This window comes from Myotis davidii, unplaced genomic scaffold (genome assembly GCF_000327345.1).
Source record: "Myotis davidii unplaced genomic scaffold, ASM32734v1 scaffold478, whole genome shotgun sequence".
NCBI classification, from domain to species: domain Eukaryota; kingdom Metazoa; phylum Chordata; class Mammalia; order Chiroptera; family Vespertilionidae; genus Myotis; species Myotis davidii.
The window spans coordinates 2,902,258-2,908,983 of NW_006289570.1; the positions used below are offsets into that span (position 1 = coordinate 2,902,258).

The following is a 6,726-nucleotide window of genomic DNA, read 5'->3' on the forward strand; positions in this document are numbered from 1 at the left end:
GCTGCTGCATAGTATTCCATGGTGTAAATGTACCACAGCTTTTTTATCCACTCATCTACTGATGGGCACCTGGGCTGTTTCTAGATCTTAGCTATTGTAAATTGTGCTTCTATGAACATAGGGGTGCAATAGAGCCTTTCTGATTGTTGTTTCTGGTTTCTTGGGATATATTCCTAGAAGGGGGATCACGGGGTCAAATGGTTTCTATGTTTAATTTTTTGAGGAACCTCCATACTGTCTTCCACAGTGGCTATACCAATTTACAATCCCACCAACAGTAGACAAGGGTTCCCTTTTCTTCACATCCTTGCCAACACTTGCTATTTCTTGTCTTTTTGGGGATAGCAAGTCTAACAGGTGTGAGGTGATAGCTCATTGTGGTTTGGATTTGCATTTCCCTAATGATTAGGGAAGCTGAGCACCTTTCCATGTACCTGTTGGTCATCTCTGCATCTTTGGGAATATGTTCAGATCCTCTGCCCATTTTTTAATCAGGTTGTTTCTCTTTTTTTTCTACTGAGTTGTATGAGTTCTTTATATATTTTGGGAATTAACCCTCTACCAGATATGACTTGCAAATATTTTCTCCATTCGGTAGGTTGCTTTATGATAGTTTTCTGTGCAGAAGCCTTTTAGTTTGGTATAGTCCTACTTGTTTTTTCTTGCTTTTGGTGTCAAACAAAAAGAATCATTGCCAAGATCAGTGTAGGAGCTTATCATCTATATTTTTCTATATTATTTATCCACCTGTATTTTCTATATTATTTATCCATTTTATAATTGGGTTATTTTTTTAAAATATATTTTATCGATTTTTTTACAGAGAGGAAGTGAGAGGGATAGAGAGTTAGAAACATTGATCAGCTGCCTCCTGCACACCTCCTACTGGGGATGTGCCTGCAACCAAGGTACATGCCCTTGACCAGAATTGAACCTGGGACCTTTCAGTCCCCAGGCCAATGCTCTAGCCACTGAACCAAACCGGTTAGGGCTATGATTGGGTTATTTTTGTCTTAATTGATTTGTAAGATTTTAAAGTATATTCTGGATATGAGTTTATTGATACACATAATTTTTGTATTGTTTACTTAATGGTATTGTTGTTAATCCTCACCCAAGGATATTTTTCCCATTGATTTTTCTAGATAGAGTAGAAATAGAAGGAGGAGAAGGAATGAGGGACAGAGGGAGGAAGGAAGGGAGGGAGGGAGGGAAGATAGATGATAGATAGATGGATAGATAGATAGATAGATAATACTGAGAAAGATTGAGATTGGTTTCCTCCCCAACACACCCCAACTAGGGGCCTGGGAGGAACCTGCAACCCAAGCACAGTATGGGCCCTTGACCAGAAATCGAGAACCCTTGGTGCTTGGGCCATTGCCCTAACCACTGCACAACAATAGTGCTTTTTAAAGAACAAAACACTTTGATGAAATTCAGTATTTCAGTTTTTTTAAACCTAATGCTTTTTATGTCCTAGCTATGAAATCTTTTTTTTTACTCCAAAATTGCAAAGATTTTTCTCCTACATTTTCTTCTTAGAACAGTGGTTCTCAACCTTGGCTGCACATTAGAATCACCTGGGAATCTTTGTAAAATCCTGATCCCAGGTGATTCTAATGTGCAGCCAAGGTTGAGAACCACTGTCTTAGAAGTTTTTTACTTTTTGCTGTTTTAATTAGATTTTCAGTTCCGTTAGAAAGAGCTTGACAATTTCTACAAAATCAAGCCTGCTGGGCTTTTGGATGGGGTTGGACTGAATTAATCAATTTGGGGAGAATTGACAATTTAATGATGAGGTTTCAAATCCATGAAAATTCAATTCTTTTTCTTTACTATCTCTTGACAGTGTTTTATATTTTTCAGTGTAGTGGTCTGAAACAAAATGCTTAGAATATGTTTTTGTTAAATGTATTTCTAAGCATTGTATGTTTTTGGATGCTCACATTATTTTTAAAATTTCAATTTCCAATTGTTAATACACTAAAACCTCTGTATAATGGATTAATTCAGGCCAGGGTGTGTCTGTTAAAGCTGGAAGTCCATTATATAATAAAATAGATTTTCCAAGTGTGTATGTTAAAACATTGACAAATTAGTTTACCTGTTTTTACTTAATGTAGACATGTTTGTGTAATTAACTATGTGTGAAAAGTTGAATTTTACAGGAAAAATTTTCTATATTATTACTCTAATTTTTAAATTTATGCTGAATAGGCTCAGTAAATAAGTGCATTTCCCAGTGGCTGTGAATAAACAAATGCCTACAGCTGGGGTGTGGCTTAGTGCACCTGGGAACATCGGCTGGCAGGTATTAAAACTGCTGCAGAAAGCCATGCCATGCATTGAGAGCGATGTGGTGTGATCACATGGTGGTGATTCCCCGAACATTGTTTATAAGCATTGACTCTTGGATTTAAATATGTAGACTATAGTTATAGATATGTAGTATTTATTTATGTTGGTGAAATTACAACAGTGGTTTTTCCAACATAGGGCCTATTCGCTAAAATTGTTTAAAAGTAACAGTGAATTAATAACAAAAAACCCTGTTAACTTAGTTATAAGCAAATCTTGGTTAAAGCATTTTAAAATTAACAGGTTGTTAATTTTCATATATGACATATGGACTGGAAATTTTGTCCATTAAGTCTGAAATCCATTAAATCGAGGCCTGAGGTCCACAAAATCAAGGGTTTACTGTATATGGATACACATTATGATTGCTGCATACACATTATGATTCCTGGTGAATTGAAGATGTTATAATTATGTTTCTCTTTATCTTAGTTATTTTTTATCTTGAAGTCTACATTATTTGATTTTAATATAACCAATTCATTAATCTTATTCATACTTATGTATTTTTTAATGGCACATCTTTCCATCCATTTACATTCTGCCTATTTTATGTCTGTGTATTTCTCATAGACAGCATGAGTAATGCTTTTTTATCCATTGGACAACGTTTGCATTTTGGAATGTTTAATGCACTAACAGATAATATAATTATTGATATGGTGGTTATTTATCTCCTTTGGTTTTTGTTCTTCTGTTTCTGCTTATTAACTATTTCTCTTCATATTTTTTAATTTTTAATTTTTTTTTTGTTAATCCTCACCCCAGGATATTTTTTCCATTGATTTTTAGAAGAATGCAAGGGATGGAAGCAGGAGGGAGAAGGACAGAGAAGAAGACAGAAAGAGAGACAGTGTTCGATGTGAGAGCGACACATCAATTGATAGCCTCCGACATACACCCCAGTAGGGGTTAGGGATCAAACCCACAACCCAGGTACGTACCCTTGATTGGGAATTAAACTGGTGACCCTTCAGTTTTCAGGCTGAAGCTCTAATCACTGAGCAACACCAGGGCTCTCTTCATATTTTTTAAAGTTGTTACTTGAGGAATTAAAATGTATAAACTTAATTTTTCATAATCTACTTAGATTTAAAATTTATGTACCACAGCACATAAAATATAAGGAACTTTCAGCTATATGGGTTCATTTACTGTAGTCCTCTATTCATTATGATATAGTTGCTATACATCATGGGGGGGAAACGTCCAGCCAGCGAAATCATTTGGTCTGACCCTGCCAACACATTAGGGGTGAGTTAATTAAATGTTTGACCAAATATAACAGGCGAATTTTTAGGTTGATCATTTTGTGTGGCCCTCCAATGAAGTTATCCAAATGGCCCTTGGCAGAAAAAGGGTTCCCCACCCCTGCTATACATAATACATGTAGGAACATGATTAACTCCATTATACAACGTTATAATTTTTGCTTATACAGTCAAGTATTTTAATGAAATGAATGGAAAATCAGTCTTTTATGTTTGCCCCATATTTATCATATATGATCCTGCTTATTTCTTTGTAAGTATCTGTTTTCTTTTGGTATCCTTTGTCTCCTGCCTACTGATCTTCTTTTAACATTTCTTGTACACCTGCTAAAAATGAATTTCTTTTAGTTTTTTGTTTAATGTAAAATTTTATTTCACTTTAACTCTTAAGGGATATTTTTTACTGGATAAGGTATTTTGGATTTTTTTCTTTTATTTTAGAACTTTAATATATTGTTCCATTGTTTCTTCTGGCCTTTGTTGTTTCTAATGAGAAGTCAGCAGACATTTTGAATCATTCATTATTCCCTTGTAATGTGGGTTTTTTGTTGTTGGTTTGGTTTGGTTTGGTTTTGCGTCTGGCTGCCTGCAAGATTTTTTCTTTAATTTTGGTTTTTATCATTTTGATTATGGCTGTGCCTAGGCATATTTTCCTGCGTGTTTATCTTTCTTGGGGTTTGCTGAGGTTTGTGACTTTAACGATATTGAGTCAGTTTGGGGCCATCCTTTGTTTTCTCAGGTATTTCTTTTGCATTTTCTCTCCTGCTAGGAATCAGTTACATATATGTTGTCCCCCAAGTGCCTGAGGCTGTTTACTTTTTAAAATATATTTTTCTAAGTATTGTCAAATTTTTATTGATGTTGCTTCAAATTTCATATATCCTTTTATTCTCTTCAAATTGCAGTTAACCCATCCAGTGAAGCTTTTATTTCAGACATTGTAATTTTCCAATTTAAAATGTCCATTTATCTCTTTTATATTGTTTCAGTTTCTCTACTGAGTTTATCTTTTTATTCCTTGCAAGTATATTCTCCTTAATGTCCTCGAACATAGTAGTACTAGCTGCTTAAATTCCTTGTATGTAAACTCTAACATCTGGAGTCCTCTCAGAGTCAGCTTCCATTGAATGTCTCAGTATGGTCCACATCTTCTTGAAGTACCTTTGGATTGTATCTTAGTCACTATGAGTGATGTATTGAAAAGACTTTGGATTCTGTTGTATATTGCTTTTTTTTTTTTTAAATCAAGCCATTAGATTGATTGAACTGGAATTATAAACTTTATGTCCTCCACAGTGGATAGCAGCTGAAATTTTTGTTTGGTCCTTTTAGCCTTATCTGGACTACTTAGAATCTGCTCTTTACATATGTACTTTATGGTTAACCAAAGATTGGGGCAGTGTTTATAAACCATTTGGGGATGCTCCTATTCTCTTCTTGGTAGTATTTTCCTCCTCACCAGCGGCTACATTTGTTCTGAAATTCTGAAATCTTTTCCTCTGAGATGAGAACGTAAAACTGTAGATTTTCTGGGCTTTAGCCTCCTGGCCTGCCCCAAGTAGAAAACCAAGAACTCATCCCAGTGCTCAATCCTCCAGTGCAGTATCTTGCTGGTTTTGATGTTTTCCAGTGCTTTTAGGTAGTTGGGGGGAGGGGGGGTTTGGTTTGGGTTTTTTGATGTTTTGTTTTTGTTTTTTGTGTGTTTTCAAAAGTATTTTGTCCAGATATTATAGGTGTTGTATGTGGAATTATTGTTCTAATATAAATTACTTGGCCATGATTAGAAGCAACATCTCTGGGCTCTTTTTAATGCATGAGTTTTATGGACACTCATCTGAGGAGAGCAGTCTTACATAGGTCCTCATGAGTCCCTATTGTAAGACATGAATTGGGTGACGGGCTTAAGTAACATTAGCCATGACTTTACCCCAGGCTTTAGCTGTTAGATTTGGAAGTAGGAACCCTTACTTAGAGTTAGTTAGGTCAGGTGGAGGTATTCCTCCAAACTGTATGTAATGAGTACACTGCAAACTTTATAAGACCAGTAGTTTCAATAAATCTTGTTTCATATTCATATAGAGCTCATTAAGGGAAAGGTCCATTTCATTTTAAATTATTATGATAAACAGCTTCAATTTTTGTAAATGATTCAAAAATAATATATAATTTAGAGAAGTGATGAATTTGGGTGTGCCCAAGGAAAAGAAAATTGCCTACATTATTAGGAAGTTCAAGAGACATAACCATCTGTGACTTGATGGAGGGGGGTGTAACATAAAGATGTATGATGCCATTTGTAAAACTAATTTCTCTTTCCATTTAATCTGTTCTTGCCTAAGTAAATACAGCTAGTAATTAAGATACCATTTTGGTGTGGCTTATAAATGCTGTTGCCTTCATTAAATTTCACACTTGTGAAAAGGAGCTATTAAGAGACAGCCTAAGGTAACACTTTTGAATAGCTAACTTTGTTAAAAATATGTTTCTAAATTTCTTGCAATAAAATGTAATTGCATTTTGTTTTCACTTGCTAGAATCTTCTCACATATTAAGTATTAGAGATAAATAAGACTTGATGCTAGAGGGAGCATTCTGTTAAATTTGGAGTAGTATAGTGACTTTTGAGTTCCCCTTTCCTTGCCATTCATGATAAATATCATTTTCTGGTTTCTCTAATTTTTCTTACAATTCACTGCTTCTAACATTAAGCAGTGGCAGGAGAGAGATTCTAAAATATATACTATTTTGAAACTGTCAAATTTTGAAATATTTGCCATAAAATTAATATGGTTAAGAATCTATCAGTCATTGAGCCTGATTGCAAAACTAGTACCTTGTTCTAATATTGCAACACTGGAGCATCTCGATGGCACGCCTATAAAATAAAAACAAAACAAAATAGGGTAAGGGAGGAAGAGAAGAAAAGGGAAAAAACTAACCTTTTATTGTTGATAACACAAAATCATAGCCAATAAAAACGCCCTACCTTATAAAAATTGGTACATAGTAAAATGGTTGCTGTTGTACATATGAACAGTGAACTTCTTATATGACATGCCTTCATTATTTCATGTGTTACGATTTTTTTCCCATT

General features: G+C 34.7%; 1 long non-coding RNA gene across 1 annotated transcript in view; it reads left to right on the plus strand.

Annotated features, from left to right (window-relative positions):
- The first annotated feature begins 3,176 nt into the window (after positions 1–3,176).
- Positions 3,177–6,726, plus strand: part of LOC107182835 — a 28,768-nt gene continuing 25,218 nt past the window's right edge. Inside the window, exon 1 of the long non-coding RNA XR_001513587.1 lies at positions 3,177–3,297. This is a non-coding gene — a long non-coding RNA (uncharacterized LOC107182835). The remainder of the gene's footprint in view (positions 3,298–6,726) is intronic.